Raw genomic sequence first — 17,735 nt, 5'->3', positions numbered from 1 at the left:
AGGTCTCCATGTAAAATACACTGGAGTGTGCAAAAGAAAACTCCCCATAAAAAAAAAAAAAAAAAAAAAAAAAAAAAAAAAAAAAAAGAACAGAAAAGAGAAAAAAAAATTACCTTGCAAAGACCTCTAAGTAAACACTAACTTTTAATAAACAAATTTGAATTTTGGATGAAAAGTTTTACTAAAAAGGCATTTTAGACAGTGCAAACCACACAATCTTGGTTAGATTCCCTTATGACAGAGTGGTCTCCAACAGCATCAAGTGCAAAGCTCATTGCTGGCACCCTTGGCCACCACCCCAAACTGCAGAGTCAGAGAGTACCACAGCTCAAGGAGAACACAGATTTCTGCAAAGCCCACCAGGTTCCCAACAGGCCTGATGGAGAGCCAGAAGTTGGTTAGTGCTGAGGCCACCTAAAGCTTGTTTCTCCCAGAGTGTCCCACATTTATCCAATGACTCTGTAAAATTCAAGTGCTACCAGGACATCTTGTGAGCATTGCCTCTGCACAGATGCATTTCTTCCTGTGCCTCCAAGGGGCTCAGATGCTGATTCAGAGCAGCCTCTCTTCAGTCATTACTTTACCCTCTGTAAATACGGACCTCACTATTTCAGAAGTTTGGGAGTAACATGAAGTAAAACCACATCATTTTCTACACACCTTTCAGTTAAGTGCTCCCAGTGCACCTTCCTGGATTTTCAGACTCTCCAAGTCTGCGTTTCCCTTCAGTTGCCCCAAAATGAACATTTTTTCCAGATGCCTGTAGCAGCAGCAGAAATAACCATCTTCCAAGAGTTATAAAACAGTCATATTAAATAATAGAGGTGAAAGCACTGTGCATGATTTCTGCAGAAGTCTTTTCGGTAGAACAGATAAATTTATTCACTGCATTATGGAACAGTTTGAGAAAACAAGATCATACAATGTACACTGCCTCTATTTAAATTGTTTCATTTCTATTCATGAGTGCTCTGATTAGATACACTGAAAATATCATCAGTAAGAAATAAATAATTCTACCAAATTAATAGCTGTTGATTTCTTTTACCTGAAAATGTAAGTAGCATCTCATTCACACTAGACAAAGCTTCTATAATTCGGATATATCGATCTTGTTGGTTCAAGTCCACATAGCACAGAGACAGGTGTGCATCTACGTTTTCTTGGTATCACGCAACTTCTATAAAATTTTGTGTTCTTTCATGAGTGGAGAAGGGCTAAAATTCACTTTGCATGGAGTGGCTTAGTAGTCAACTAGGGCTTTTTTTTTTTTCCCTCCAGCTGTTTTCCCCAAGAAGAGAATTGAGAGAAATAAACTGCTTTAAATGCAGAAAACTGTTTAGAAATGGTATTTTAGGGAATACAGGTGAATTTCCTGTATCACACCAAATTAATCCAAGCTCAGCAAATGCTCTTTAATTAGAAACACCTTTAGAAAGGATGCAGCCAAAAGTAACCCTCACTAACATCTTTACATTAAGGGAGCTACTAACCAACCCCAAACCAGCTTGTCCAGGACTTCCCTCCCTGTAAAGTATTTTCCTGGAGAAGCATGGAAATGGGTGGATTTGTGCAAATGGAGCAGAATGTATTATTTAGCAGAAAGATCTGACTATTATTTTCCTTAGGAAAAAACAGACTAAAAACATAGAGTTAGTATTTTGTTTTAGACATCGCAGAATGATGAATGCCAAATGTCCGCTCAGCTTATGAACATCGGAGAAAAAACCCTCTATGTTTTGAAAAATTTATCCAGTTTGAGTCAGCAATGAATTCTTCTTCTAAGAATCAAATATAATTGCTGTAACATTTCAAAAAAATTTAAATGCACAGCTCAGTACCTTAAGAGCAGCCTGTTGGCACAGCAGCCAAGTGATACACCTCAGAGAGCTACTGTTAGCTACTGCAGGGAAGATGAATCAAGAAAATGCTGAGTTGAGGTGCAATTTGACAGTTATTAGCAGAACAGGAGTAATTTGATGAAGGAAAAAATCTGACAAAATCTCAGTTCACAGCAACAGATTTTGGAAGCCTATTTGCACATAAATTGAAAAAAATAATTCTTGCATTAGAAACTGATGAGGATGAAACAATATACCCTAAATCGTAACGTATTTGAAATTATTTTCTTTGATTCAAAGCCGATAATCCTGTAACAGGCAGTAACCAAACAGGGGCTTTACCAGACTTGCTCTGCATGTTGAAGAGGCTGCACAGCCTGATACTGATCGGGGGCCATTCAGCTATCAGAATAACTGGATTTACTGCCATTTGCACCTTTGTTTTTGCCATTTGAAAGCATCTCCAGTGCGCAGAACACTGGGCTGTGTTTCAAGCATTAGCGTCGTAAATATCCCCTGGTGTACAGTATACTTCACCACTTCTGCCTTCCCGTAAATCAAGCACACAGCCAATCATCTTTTTTATGTTGGACTCTAATGGCAACTCTATTATTCAAATTCAGGCTGTACAGAGCCATGTCTCACGGGGATGTGAAGCAGCTCAGGAGCAGGTTTATGACTGAGCAAGGGAAGATTCAATCTGACCATGATCTTCCCACTACAGCCCCACCACCTCTTCCAATTTATCTGCATCTTTCAATTTCTCTCTCCTGTGCAAAAGACTTTTTTAAAAAACCAAAATTGCCGTAAGAAGAAAAAGCAAATTAGAAAGCCTGTTCTGCTCTTCAAGAACCACCTCTTTGTGTCCCCAGAAATGTTCAGCATAAATGTTTTCACTCACATACTCGTAAGCAGAGCTGTTCTTTACTGCATTACAATTAGATGCATAGATTAAGAGATATCTTTCAAGTCATTATACCAAACTCTTCTGCAAACATACAAAGGGATTTTATAGACTGTTGTCTTTTCTGCTTACTACTGAATTCTCACACTCAGAACAAGATGCAGTAAAAGTGAACGATACCTTCCCTGTGTTTACTGTGCCCACCAAGAACCATTTTAAAAAACCAAATAAAACAACTTAACTATGATTTCAACAGCACAAACTGCTCTCCCATGGGGTTTCTCTTTTTCCTCTCTCCCTCCACTCATCTTTCAGTCCATGAAGATAGGGAACATGAAAACTAAATGGATTTTTGTGTAAATAATTCATCTTTTCAGGCACATCAAACTAATACCTGAGTTCATCCAAGGGGCTGGCCAGACGTAGCTGATTCTAGTGGTATTTTAAACAGCATTCTGGAGAACTAGTCACAAAAGGTTGCAAGTAAATGCTGAACAGCTGTGTTGAAATGTAGGTGTAGAAGAAAGGATTACAGGTGACCTCACCCCTGATAAGTCACAGTTGTACTAATTACCAAAGAAGAGGAATAGCCTTGCCCTTAATGGGTAGCAGCTGTGACTAATAAAGGTGTGATAAAAGGGGTAGGTTGAGTAGTCAGAGGAGGACTTTGAAGAAGAAGCTGGAGGAGGTAGAGGAGTCCTGAGGAAGAAGGAGAAGCTGGAGGAGGTAGAGGAGTCCTGAGGAAGAAGAAATGATCCAGAGAAACACAAAGAATGAAACAAGGAAGAGAGTAGCTACTGTAAAAGACCTGCTGTGAGGTCAGTCTGGGTCTGATGGTGTTGGAGCCTGAAGTCATAGCTAGGTAAAACTGTGGTCAGAGGCAGCAAGGAAATACTTGCAGTCACATTCCAGCAGGAAATAACCAGCAGTCAGAGTCTGCAGTTGGACCCTACGATAGGAGCTTGCTGCAGCCAGAGTCAGTGAATAGTTGGAGTCAGGATAACTGAGCTGTAAAGAAGAATAAACTGGGACCCTTTTCACGTTGTTAAACGGGAGTCTGTGTCTTGGCTCATTTCTATGCCTAACAAGAGGACTGCTGCAACGTTGATAGAGTTGTTTTTAAAGAACACTGTTAAAACTCTACCTATCCTTACTGAACACAGCTGTGGGGACACATTCCCAGCCACCCTGAACTGCCACTGCATTTTGGAGACTCATGTCTGCACAAGACAGGCTTTGTGAGCGGGGTGAGCTCTGGCACATCTTGGGAAGATGAAGAGAATTACAAAGACTGAGCATCGTTTTCCTGCCAAGTAGCAGGAAAACATGTGGCAACATAAAGCATCTTTTAGGAGCAGGAGTCCCACAGGGCAGACATCCGCACAAGCTGAGCTGATTCTGTGAGCCAAGTTGCCTTAAACCAAGGTCCCAAGGGGGACTGGGAAGTGAAGTGATGGTAGTAACTCTGATTCTCTCTAAGCCATGAAGGAAAATAGGAAGTATTTTGCATATTTTTAAACACCTTAAGTACAAACAATAGATTAATTCTTGCAGGAAGTCCAACAATCACCCTTTACTACACTTGCACGTCAAGTCATGTTTCTTGTGCTGAATAAACCATAGCAAACTCCTGCAGCTAAAAAAGGCAAGAAGAAAATCTAGGGACCTCTGGTTTTGTTTTTACTCTTTTAAAAGCCAAAATCTATTCCATTTTGCTTGGTTTAATAACACAAGTGGTCCCTCTCCGGCACTTTTTAGAAGAGGAGTTTGCAAAAGGGGATCAGGGAAATAGGTCTTGCACACAACTAACGTCTGTTCCTCTGACTTTACAACAACTTCTCATTGTACAAACTGAATTAGAAAAAGCAGCAAAGAAATACAATTAAATTTCAGAATATAACAACCATTTTAGTAACAGTACTTTGCTTGTGTAGGAAATGGTTTCTTAAAGTGAAAAAATCATTTTGCCATGTGGAAACCTTGAGCAGGTTAGTAACCCACTCCTGTACCAGAGATTAATTTATGCAGTCAGGTTTGTATCTTCAAATTCACCGAGGTAGAGATTTATTGCAACAAAAACAGAGAAAACCACTGGAAAGATATGTTGCAAGTGGGGCAGGGTAAAAGGAAAGCTAACAGAGAGAAGACAATATTCTTGGATTTGCAGTGCAACACTCACTGATTTATTCCAAGAGAGCTTGTGTTTCCAGCCTAAATTAACATGGCTACAACTATAACTTATATCTCACAGAAGTAAGATTTGGTGAAAAGTAAACTTCTGCAGAATGTTCTCTGGATGAGTTGCCTTAGAAATAGCTCAAAATAACTTTAAGAATTATCATCTTAATGACATGCTTACCCTTGAGGGGAAATTTTGAGCCCTTCAGCAGCAAGCAACCTCACTGCAAGCAGGATTTTAATGGCTCTGAGTTACTGTTTATGCAGTGGAAGCCCTCTTTAAATCAAACATGTTTTAAAGTGTCCTTGTTCTGAAGTTGCCTGTACCAGGCATCCCATCACAAATTTATGCCTTCATGCTTTGCAGAGCAACTATGTCCACAGACCCACATAAGATGTCTGTGAGCAACATGGACTCTTCCACCTGGCTAATCTTCCCACTTAACACAGAAAAATTAAGTGCCTCATAGTCCTTGTGTGTGGAAGCCACTCTAAACCCAAATGTGCAACATTTTCTGTCTGTAAGGTATGCATAAAACACATGTGTGATGAGGAAATGCACATTAATTGATTATGACAAAGAACCACCACAAAGCAGTCCATCATCATAATTAAATGCTTACAGTAATCTCTATCGAATTACAGTCCTGACCTTTGGTGATGTGGAAAACAGTATTTATTCCCCACTTCAAAGACAAAGAACACTTGCTGCAGTCTCTCGCTTGAAAGTTCAAAACTGAAATTGTTCTCACTCTAGCCCAGCTGACAGTATTAGTTGTGAGAAGCTCGCTTCCAGAAGAAGTGGAATGTAAAAACAAAGTTGCTGTGACCTTAACAATAATCCTGTTTGCATATTACAATACATTTTCCTACAATAACAAGGCAAAGTCCCTCATGTTCCGGTCAGAAAAAGTCATCTTCCAGTAAAAGCATACTGTGATCAATAACATTTTCTTAATATATTATATTATCTCGCACTGAAACACTTTTTCACTTGGCATTTCAGGCTGCCGAGTAGGGGAAATTCATGACAAAACTAAGATGGTAAATGAGATACTGCAAACTAATTCCATCCAAGAGCAATCTTTTCATTCGTGAGCAATTTGACAAGCCAGTGTTGTCTGACTTCAGCAGAAGCTTTCTCAGCTTTCAAATACACATGAAGCAGAAGACTCTGCTACACTACCATACCCAACTCCAGCCTGCATAATTTTATGTTAAAATACATTACAGTTTCAACAGTCAACTCTGAGACCAGAATTAGCGGGGTATACTTTAACTATTAGTTTAGAAAATAGACGGAGAAGTCTGCCACATCAGTCCTGTGAAATCCTTTTTTCAAGTTACAGCCCAAAGCACGGCAGGGCACAGGAATTCTGTGCTTCCTTAGAGGATCTGCCACAAAATCAGTGCAATGCAGTCCTGGCCCATGTGATCACAATGCCAGGTGAAGGATCTCAGGTTGGTACTGGAAAATTTCAAGGACAGCTTTGTCACAATGGGCATTATAGTAAAGTGCTTCTCCCTCTGCACATCTGAACTCTCTTTTGCTATGATGAGCAGCAGCTTTATTGCCCCCTTGGAGTTATTGTCCTTCTGCAGGCTGAAAGGGTGACCTGGTGGCACACAGCCAGGAGCAGAGCCCATCATAATTTCAGCAACAGCAGTTGTGGATTTACTGAGAGCAATTGGTGTTCAGTGTGGTCCAGGAAGGCGTGATCCCAGAAGAAGGCTGGGGTGTGTGCAGGATACTGGGATATTGTCAGTAGGATTACTTGCACACACCTGATCTCGGCACGATTAGGTGAAGAATCACTGCTGTATTAATATTTCAGCATAAGGAATAAGGGGCAGGCAGCTGTTGAATATTCATGCCATAGCAATGCTCTCTGTATGAATTCTCTAGCAGGAACATATAAAGGCTGCACCATTACCCCAAAGAGTTTACCATCCAAAACCCCAATTAAAGAGATACTTAGGCATGTACCCTGTTTTAAGCTCACAGGGCAGGCTCACTGATTAATTGTATTCTTACAGCGAAGGATGTGCTCCATTTTTTTATTAACTCAAGACTCATGTTCAAAACAACATAAAAGGAGTGAGAGAAAACAGATGAAAATTTAATTTACATCTGCAAATCCCAACACATCATGAGATCAGAAACATGTAAAGGGCCAAACAACTCATCTACCCAAGAAGTCATTCATAAAAGATAAACATCCTTTTTAAATGTGGAGGAAATTCAGGCAGGGAAGATGCACAGTACTCAACTATAAAATAATTCCAAGAAACTTCACCTACATTTCTGAGGAGGCAAAATTAAGATTGGTGCCACTGATAACAAGGAGTACAGATGACATTTTAAGCAAACTAGATGAGAAGGACAAAATAATCAGGGTTTTGAAGGACAGCACTACATTTGTGCAGGTTCCTGGTTGCAGGGTTTTGTGGTTTCTTTGAATTTTTTTTTAACAAAATAAATTAGGCAGCAAATCTTCATGTAAATGAGCACTTAAAAAAGAGCCTTTCTAGGTGAATAATTTCTTTTACGATTAATAAAATCTGCAATCAGAGCAACAACATTCTGATGACTTTTTGCCATTTGCAATTATCGCTCATCCCTGCACCAAAAAGCTCATTATTATTAAAGCTGACAGAAAGAATACTTAACTGCTTTTATGAAAGAACTTACTTTTTAAAAGAATCAAGTTTATAAGCTTTGTTTCTACTTCCAAATCTTCTGTGTGAAAAAAAGGCTATCCTAACAACCCCTGTGCGTGTCACCTTTGATTTCCAACACATAATTTGGATAAAAGCATCCAATTTGTACAGTAACACAATGCATTACAGAATAACACCTCTTAGGTTTAAAAACAGCCTACAGAAGAGTATGGAGCTAACATAAACCTGTGCAAGTACAAACATATAGTTTATACCATAAAAATACATATTTTAACCTTTTTTATAGCAGTTTTCTGCTAAGTAAATAAATGTATTTAAGTTACTGAAGGATTTGCAGCATTCCTGTGAATAAGAGTGCATAATCTCTATTTTAAAGGCATGGAAGTTGAGGCACAGCTATTTACTAAGACAGCTGTGGAAGAGACAGGAACAAGAACCATATCCAACTCCAAGTTCTGTAACTAAATCCATGTCCATTTGACATGTATTATCTATAAGCAGAAACAAACACAGTTTCATTTTTGTCTTGGCATCTACAGAGATGTTACAGTGAGTGTTGTCTGTGGCTCACTCCATCCTTGTTCCCTGCAAAAAAAACCCACAAAAAACAAACCACCCACCACACCCCCCCAAAAAAAAACTTAAACAAACAAAAAAAAACCCCAAAAAACAACCCCACCAAACCAAAACAAACACCCCCCTCCAAAAAAAAAAACAACCCAAAAAATTGCCCCAAACCCCAACACAGATGTTGTTAAATGGATACAAACTCAAAAAATACTGCCTGATTCATAGGTGCCTGGGAAACACTGATCTGAGTTTTTATAATCATACATCTCCAGTTTGTCATGATTTAGTGGATGGTTTTAGGTGTGGAGCATGTGGTGAGCCAGAATCTTCCTGGGATGTGCAGTATAAGAGGCAACAGGTGCAAGCTTCATCAAGGGAAAATCTGGTATGGGATAAGGAAGAAGAATTCAGAGCAGGTGCTTAAGCAGCAGAATGGCTGTGTGGGGAGGCTGCAGAGCCCTCATCCTCAGGGGTTTTAAAGGACTTGCTTGGACATGGACACAGCCCTGAACAACCTGCCCTGCCTCTGCAGTTTGCCTGATTTGAGCAGGAGCCTGGGCAAGATAATCCCTCCAAGGTCATTCCGAAACTGAACTGTTCTTTGAATATCATCCCAAAGACAAGTGAAGCAGGTATTTGGTTTCTCTGCCACATCCCAAAGCTTATCACAAATTCACCCAAGAAGTGTGACCCCAGATTTCTGTGACTAACTTTTATTTAACTTTATTTGGCTTGTTCCTTCTCCTGAGAGGAATAAAATGGAACAAATCTGAATCTTTGCTTTCACCCACTTGAAAACTGTGAAAAACGAAAACCAGAACACAATCACTGTGTACCAAGCTCCTAAATACACGTGGCCATTTGAGGTCTCGCTGAGAGTTTACACACCTTCCTGACCTCTCCTCTTAAGAAATACTCCAGAAAACAATCAGTCTGCTGTGCAGGGAGACCCACAGTTATTAAAATAACTTCATCACCAAAACAGTTCTCAATATAATTTCAAATTCCTCCCCACCACCCGCACTATTGTAAGAGGTGCTGTGTATGGTGAAAATTAATTCAGTTTGAACCAGAAAATACTGGGGTTAAGTACTTCTTCAACTGGAATACAAAAACTGCAACCACACATGACTGTCAGGATATACAGGGCTACAGTCAACAAGCAGAAATACTATTTAGATCCTTCAGAAAAACTGAGTTAAAAGGCCTTTTAAGGGGAACAGCTGAGCTAGGAATATCCAAAAACGGTGAGACAGACAAGTGCGCGACTCCTACGTGCAGCTCGCTACCAGAAGGAGACAGGAAGAGTCCATCCTGGAACTCAAGGCCTTTTCAAACAATTTCTCACATGCAACAGAAGCCTCCAAGAGGAAGCCTGGACACACCTGGCTTCTCATTTCCAAATTACTAGTTCTTTAATTCTTTTGTTACGTGCATGTTATATAACCAGATCACAGCCACTGTGGCAGAAACGCCCATGGGTATCCCACAGCCCAACAGAATCACTTTGCAGTAACTGGATATTCCTAAACCTAAGATTATCCCAGACATTTCATACTGATGTGACTAGGCAACATGGCAACTTATCACAAGCCAGATTTACTAGACATTCCCCACCACAGAAAGCGAATTAAACTGCCACTCACCACCGTATGAGCTGCACTAGTGTAACTACTTCACGAGTTGGACAACACTTCTCTGAATTAAAACCAACACACTTTGTTGCAAGCTAAACTCTTTATCCTCCCTGCTGTACATTTTCTTTTCCTTTCCACTTCTCTTATTTTCTGTTCAATTGTTTTGTCCCCTGCCTTAGTATGTTTAACCCTCTTTGCTCCACTTGCCCCCCCAATGCATTCTTTTGTTCTCCTTGGCAGATATAAACAGAGGGATCTGTACAGGAGCTCCAGCCACCCCGGCCAAACCAGAAATTATGATCTCAGCACTGGACTACTGATGTCCCCTTGATCCTTCCCCTAAGGGATCAGACAGCAAAGCTCCCAGGAGCACAGGACTACATCTCCTTTCCCCAAGAACCATCTGATCATCATGTCAACCAAAGGCTGAGACTGTATTCCTGAAGGTTTGTTCTCTAGTACATTTCCCAACACACATGCTCAACTAAAATACAGGAAAAGCAGACGCATTACTCATTGTGGGGGCCACCAAAAAAAGAAAAAGAGTAGAATATTTGATTTAACCACCACTACAATTACAGTTGTTGGCATCTGCAATTTGTAGCATCACACACACATGCAGGGACAAACATAAAGAAGGAATATAAAATACGTCTTGTTCATAATTCAGACTCAATTTCCAGCCAGTTTCATATACGTATTGTTATTATATACACTATTTATGGCTGTGTATTGGCAGTACAGAAAAAAATTATTAAATACACTCTCTCATGCACACTTGTACACACCCAAGCATACACACAATTTCCTGACCTATTGTGAATGTACTAATGACAGGAATTGAGAAGGAATTTTAAATTATCAAAGCTATATGGAAAAATTTAAGCTAGCTACCCATGGAAATCAATTTCCAAGAGTGTTTCACTATTTCCAAAGTGTAGCTCATGCACATTTACGGGAAGAGATTGCCAGAAACATTATGATGAAGGTGCAGTGGGGGTACTGAGGTGTTCAGTAAAGAATCTTGTGAAGAAAGAGCAAACGCTGGAAGTAAGGAATGCATGACAGTGTATGAGAAAGATGAAACAAACTGAAAATATGAAAAATAAAATAATATGGGACTTAGTGGTCTTGACAGACAGCAGGTACAATTTGATCCAGCGACACAGCTTTGAAACAAACCCAAGTGTGTCCATTCTGAGCTGTGTTGGTGACAGCACAGCCAGCAGGCCCAGGGAAGCAACCCTCCCCTTTCCTGTGGGGTTAGTGAGCCCTCCAGAACAAGTATTTGACATACTGAAGAAAGTCCAGTGGAGGATAGTGGTGACTAGAACAGAGGTCTCCCCCAGATCTCAGTGTGTTTTCCAATTCCCCAAAGGGAAGGCGCAGAGAGAACAGAGTGAGCCTATTCTTGAAAGGGCAGCGATTTGACAAGGACAAAGAAGCTGCAACAACAAAATTCAGGTAATAAATGAAGAAAATATCCTTCACAAGGTGGTGAAACATGGTAACAGGGGTCTAACAAAGTTTTGGAGTCTGCATCCTTGGAGATATTCAAAACCCAACTGTTTATGGTCCATAGCAACCTGCTTTAAAAGTGACCTTGCTCTGAGCAGGAGGCTGGAATAGACAACTGCACAGGTGTTTTTCAGCCTGAATTATCAAAAAAAACCTATGTATCTGGATGGAGGAAGACAGAAAACTGGTCAAAGGAGGCCAAGAGGACAAGAAACAGCACAAAGGCACAGGATTAGCTCCAAAATGAAAAAACAGAAAAGTGCAAAAGGAAGCTAGAAAAGGGAATAAGCAAGAAAAATAGCAGGTGGGATCAAGACTGAGGAAGAGGGGAAAAAAAAAAAAGAAAAAGAAAAATCAAATCTCTGTTCACACAAGTGAACTTTGCTCTCAAAGGCAGGAGGTGAAAAATTCTGCAAGAGTGATTCAACAATGAAGTCAAGTATTTAAGTGAATGAAGTCAAGTACTGCAATGTGCATAGCAGATTTGGATAAGAGAGGGAATCAGTTCTTTCTTTTCCCTCTCCATGCCCCCAATAAACCAACTAACCTTTAATCTCCCTTTTCCAAATATTTGAACTCAATCTTGCAAACTTCACAGATATTTTAACTATATACATTATGAAGAATGTTTAATTTATAATATAAAAATATATGCACTTTTTATCAGCTTAAAACTCAAAGTTCCCTACACCCAAATAAGTCTCTTACAGCTTTTTATAGTTTTATAAGATATGGCCCCATGAGTCTAGGCCTATATATACAAAAAACTTTACTTCCTCTTGGAGCTACACCACCAAATTTAAATACTCCTGATCAGGTTTACAGCATTAGCATTTATCATATTACAATATTTTTCTGTGGTAAAACAGATGCTCAGTTGCACTTGCTGCAATAGGGGCTGGCTGCAGCCACTGAAAGGGAGAGCAATCCCTAAATTGTGTTTGTGTAAGCAAGGAAGAGACCATGAAAGAAAGACCACACCAAAAAAAAAAAAAAAAAAAGAAAGAGACATCTGCACACTTACCCTGCGATATCCACAATCTGTACCAAAATCAGCCTCAGGTGTAACAGTCAGTAAACAGGACAGCAAACCCTTGCATTTAGCAGAAGATTTCTGGGAAGCCAGATTACCTAGAAAGAGTTGAAAAGAGTTACTTTAACACACAAAGATGAAATCATCTATGTGTAAGGAGAATAGGCTTCAAATGAATCACAGCACCACAAAAAAAAGAAAAAGGAAAAAAAAAGGAAAAAAAAAAGGGAAAAAGCTGCCCAATGGCAGACCACCATAGAGAACTTAAACCCCAGAAAGCGACAGAAATTTGTTACAAAGCAGGCAGAGAGTTAGATCCTGGTAGGCACTCAGGGTTTAGCAAAGAACATCTAATACCCAAGATAACATGGTGTTAACCCTCTAATCAAGGATGTGGAGGAGACCAGAAAGAGCATATTTTGCTTAATTAGTTGCTATCAAAAAGAGAATGAGTTCAAGCACTTGCAAAAACAAGGCAATCTAAGACTATTTAAAAGTTTAATAGTGTTCTAGAGTCTTTGGTAACACAAAGTTTGCCCGTGAAATCAAAATAATCCCTGGAGATAAATTTAAAGGAATATATCTCATTTTAATGCACAGAGTAAAATGACTATTCATTAAAGCAAAGCAGTTTTATCCCTACATTCTCCATCTCAGATGCAATACATATTGAAGTAATCTTTATGACAGGAAGTGGCATGTAATCCAGCAAGAATGAACTGCTGTCGTTATCTGCAAATCAATACAATTTTTTTTTAAGTAGATATAACTGTGCCTATTGATTTCACGTTCTTAGCACTAGAGTTTCAGTTTCTACCAAGAAGATTCTTACAATGACAAGATTGCTGCACACATGTAATTGAGTTGATACAATCTGAATCTGAAGTTTACAGTGCACTTCTCTCTGCAATGCAATCAGAACTTCTGTCCCATTACCTCAGCTTAAGCCTTTTTTCATTTTATATAAACTTTATTTTTGTGTATTTGTAATAATTTTGAAATGGTAGAGTAACACTTCACTAATCCAACCTGCTAGCTATGGAAAGTTTAGCATGTAAAACATCCCCTTGGAAGTTATCTTCCTACCCTGCTAGAATATTATTTCAGCATATTTGTATGACTTTTGCTATGTTTAAATAGCCTGACCAAATAATTTCCCTTGTGAAAGCCTGAAACTGGTTCAGTGCTGAACATTTACAGTCCAAATAGGTGTGGTGAAGGTGAGGATGGTAAGGGTATAAGCACACAGAAAAACTGAATGACTTATCCAAGGTCACTTCGTGAATCAGTCAGGCAATGAGCTCCATTAAGAGTTTTATTAAACTGCTAAATTCCTACTATATTTCTGCAAATGAAGCATAGAGCAACTTTGGCTTGACTAGCTGACCAAATGGCTCATGCTGCAATGAATGATCTGTAATGAGAGCTGGCTGAGAGGCACAATGCACCATCAACCTGAGAAACAAGGGAAAAAAGAAAAAAGATCAAACCACTAAAAAAAAGTTTAAAAGGATGAGATTAGGGTGAGATGAATGACATCCCAAATCAGGTTAGGAAAGCTGAAGTGCTGATAGAACTAAATCTGGCCAAGGACATCAAGGGCAACAACAAATGCTTCTATAGGTACTTTTGTGACATGAGGAAATGTCAACTTGTGAAAATGTTGGCCCTCTCCAGAAGGAAATGGGAAGCAAGCCCAGTTACTTGGGATATGGAGAACATTTAAGATACTTATTGACTTTTTTGCCTCAGTGTTCAGACACAGGTCCTCCACCCACACTGCCCCAGTTCCAGGCAGGGACTGGGGAAATGCAGACTCACCCATAATGGGAGAAGATCAGAGTCAAGACCATCTACGGACCTGGAGGTGCTCAAGGCCACCTCTGGGTTGGAAGGAACTTTAAAGGTCATACAGTTCCAAGCCCCCTGCCATGGGCAGAGCACCTTCCACTAGATAGGCTGCTTAACCAACATCCAACCCAAACCATTCTACGATTCAATAAAACACACAGAACATTTACAGGCAGAAGAAACGCTGTGCTGCCTAACGACTAGCCAGCTGCAGGTTAGTTTCTTAAACACGTAAGATGATAAAAGAGGAAGCACATGAAAGACTAGGGAGAATGTGGAAATGTAAACATCTTGACCACATTATCCTTCATCATTACAGTTCATGTAACAGAGCTCCATGCTCTTCTTGAGCCTGTCTTATTTACAGGTCTAGACTCATTTTGGAGCTACAGCTTTTCTAATAGCTGGTCTACTTATTTATGTATTTAACACTTCATGAATACATTGTTGTGACACTTTAATTCAGTATTTCTGACTTTCACAAGGTGACTAAGGAATATACCATGGACTGCCTAAAAACGCTGAAACAAAAAGGGAATCTTCTCTTTGTTTTGCTTTTAGTTTGTTGAAAAGAGCACTGTTTTCATGAGGCAGTTTATGGAAAGAAAAAAGGGGAAATTACTCAAGGGAGTAATTTTTGTTTTGCATTGTGACTCATCATATCATAGTTACCCCATCATCTCCAAGGGCAACACTAGGCCAGAGCTACTCTGAGAGATTTCCTTAGGGAACCACACACTTCTCAAAGCCATCTCGGGACTCTTGTTCCAGAACTTTACAGAACAGGAAAAAAACATTTAAGACTAATGAAAATAAAATGGGTTTCAGACAGGGAAGAAGCCTGAGAAACCAATGACGGCTTTACATGAAGGGAACCTTATTCTCTCTCACCTCAATAACAAAAGACATGAAGAATATTTGCAAAGCACATTGCAGGCTCTAGATAGCAGTGTGATATAGAAAGGCAAAACAGAACTCACAGTTGGATATGGGACATCTGAAGAAAGAAGAATCAGAAGGAAATGAAGGAACAAGAAAAGCAATTACTTGTCACCAAGAAAATGGTACACAGATGGGCCAAAGTTCAAAATCTGTTTGCTTAGTCTTGGACACACAGTTCCAGAAGTGTAAAAAACTAGGGGAAATACAAAGACAGACTTAATGGTCTTTAACATACTGCAACTTACATTATCTACTGGCATTTGGCTGAGTTTTCTTTCCCCTGCTTCAGAAAATTTTCCATGCTTATAAGAAAGGATTTTAAGCTTATCAAAACTTTACTGCAGTTACCATTGTGGGGGAGCAACACCTGCCAGGCAGTTCTGAACCACTAAAATAAAATATTGAAACTGGAAAAGGCAGAAACACAGCAAGGAGCTTTCAGCAGCAAACCCAGGTTGTCTCTCATCATAGTGTACTACCCTGCACAGAGGTAAAACCTGCATTGCCTGTACCAATTCTCATGAAGCTGAAGGTGCTTTACAGGAGCCTACAGCAGCAGCCTTACCTCTCCTTTGGGAGCTTAACTACTGCAAAATGGACAGGTTAAGGACTCTGTCCTGTGCCTATGCTCCTAAATTAAGAGACTTGAAGCAACTGTATCTAAAGCTCTCTCTTCTTTCCTGAAGGAGAGAGCTCTTTCTTCAGGTTAAATCAGCTGCAGACCATGGTATGAAAAGTTGGTGTCAGCTCACCTCTCATCAACAGGAGTATCTTCATGAAGGGATGGAATAATCAGAAGTGCCTTTGGCATGAAAGACCAGGTCAGTGAGGAGCAGGTCTGGATCTTTTGCAGAGAGGAGCTGTATCAGTTGGACTCCCCTCTACAGTTCTGAGTTGGCCAAGGAAGAGTTCAGCTCCACCAGCAAACAATGAGATAGGGTGACACCACAAAAAGCAACCAGAAAGCTCAGCTTTAAGTAGTAAACTAGAAAATAAGCTTCCAAAAGGCAAGAGAGGATGAGGGAGACAATGATTTCATACTATGTCAAGCCAAGACCACAATTTTCTTATGCAGCACTGTTTCAGAGCTTCTGTCACAGACAAAGTATCCAAAAGCCATATAGCAGATCTGAAAAAGGCAAGGAGCAGGCAGCAACATTTGGCAACTCAGTACTGCCAGGAGGGACTCATTGTTCCAGAGGCTCCCTGAATAAGAGATCACTTAACAGCAGAGCGGCACAACATGGACCTCAGTGAGGATGCAATGCTCCATTGCAATGCCTTTCCATGTCTCACCTGTGGTTGAAAAAAGTACTTGGACAAGAAGAAGGATGAAGCCAAGGATGTGGACATAGTTATTGTAGGTTAATTACCCAGAAAAAGTTTAACACAAACATATTCTATGAAAGTCTGCCTATGCAGACAAGCTATAAATCAACTCTGCAGCACAAAGTGCTTTAAAAATGCTCCTTACAAGATGCTCTGCCCTGCACACAACCTCTCCTAAGCCAGGTACCCACAGCCTGGGGCAGGGGCTGAAGAACAGGAGTGAAATACCAGACATGGAACACCCTCTCTTTGCAAATAAACAAGGTAAAGGAAAGCAAATCAGAGGGACGGGAAAAAACTGACTCCAACATCAAGTACGAACACTTACTAGGCAGGGTAAGTGGAAGCTTTACAGGCAGCAGAGGGGTGCTATAGGGAATGTATTTGCCAAATCAAATTAGTCACTGCAGACAGCTGAGCTCAGCACAGCTGGGAAGCCGTATGGACAAGGGAGGTAAGTACAGACCAACACACCGAAGGTATTAGTGCTGCCAGGCTGGGAACAACTGTGTGCTGCTATCTTTATCTGTTATCTTTAGCATGTTTAGCATGAAAAGCTCCATAATGCCTGGTGCGACCTGTTGTCCTACTGTTGCCAGAAGCCAAGCAAGTGGTCTGAGAAGGGAGTAATTACAGATCCCACAAGAAGCTATACAGGATCTGAAGTTCGGCAGAGCTGCAGCAAAGAGTTGCAGGCTGGGATAGAAAAAAAAAAAAAAAAAACCACAGGGCTGGAAATTAAGGATGCATCCATTTTCACAGTCCCACCTGACTTTATGGTAAGGACTGACTGCTCTGCACCACAATGTCTGCAGAATACTATTGTTATGTTTACCCTAATATATTATTTATTACAGAATTTACAGCTCTCTCTTTTCCCCAACTGACAACCAGCCAACTACTAATTTGCAAGCTAAAATGCTGTGAGGTCGGCAGATCCCAGGGCATTTGCAAGCCATAAGGATTCTGAAATGCTTGGGAAAAGCCTGGCAATGCTGCCAGCCCTCACTAAGGTCCAAAGAATTCAAGCCACAGCCCCCTAAACTAAGGAACTACCTGAGAAAAAAAATGACTAGAGAAGGATGTCTGCACACGTGTAATGTTCAAATATTTATAGAAAACTTTTTAGCAGCAACAAATGAGAACATCACTGTACCATCAGCTCTGTGTTTGAAATGATAATTGCTAGATACCTAAGGCTACTTGGTATGTTTTACTGAGTTTCTCACAATCCCACTCATCTCTCTGAA

At 40.2% G+C, this 17,735-nt stretch overlaps 1 protein-coding gene across 2 annotated transcripts in view; it reads right to left on the bottom strand.

Moving 5' to 3' along the window:
• Nucleotides 1-17,735, bottom strand: part of KLHL29 (kelch like family member 29) — a 390,541-nt gene that overhangs the window by 311,767 nt on the left and 61,039 nt on the right. For both annotated transcript variants that reach the window (XM_066180004.1, XM_066180005.1), the window contains one exon: nucleotides 12,355-12,461. The gene's annotated coding sequence lies outside the window, so the exon portion shown is untranslated. The remainder of the gene's footprint in view (nucleotides 1-12,354; nucleotides 12,462-17,735) is intronic.

Source organism: Chamaea fasciata, unplaced genomic scaffold, assembly GCF_029207755.1.
Source record: "Chamaea fasciata isolate MVZ Bird 193981 ecotype frontalis unplaced genomic scaffold, bChaFas1.0.hap1 SCAF_3, whole genome shotgun sequence".
Lineage (NCBI taxonomy): Eukaryota > Metazoa > Chordata > Aves > Passeriformes > Sylviidae > Chamaea > Chamaea fasciata.
The sequence above is the reverse complement of the archived record's forward strand: the minus strand, read 5'-3'. Positions and strand labels throughout refer to the sequence as shown.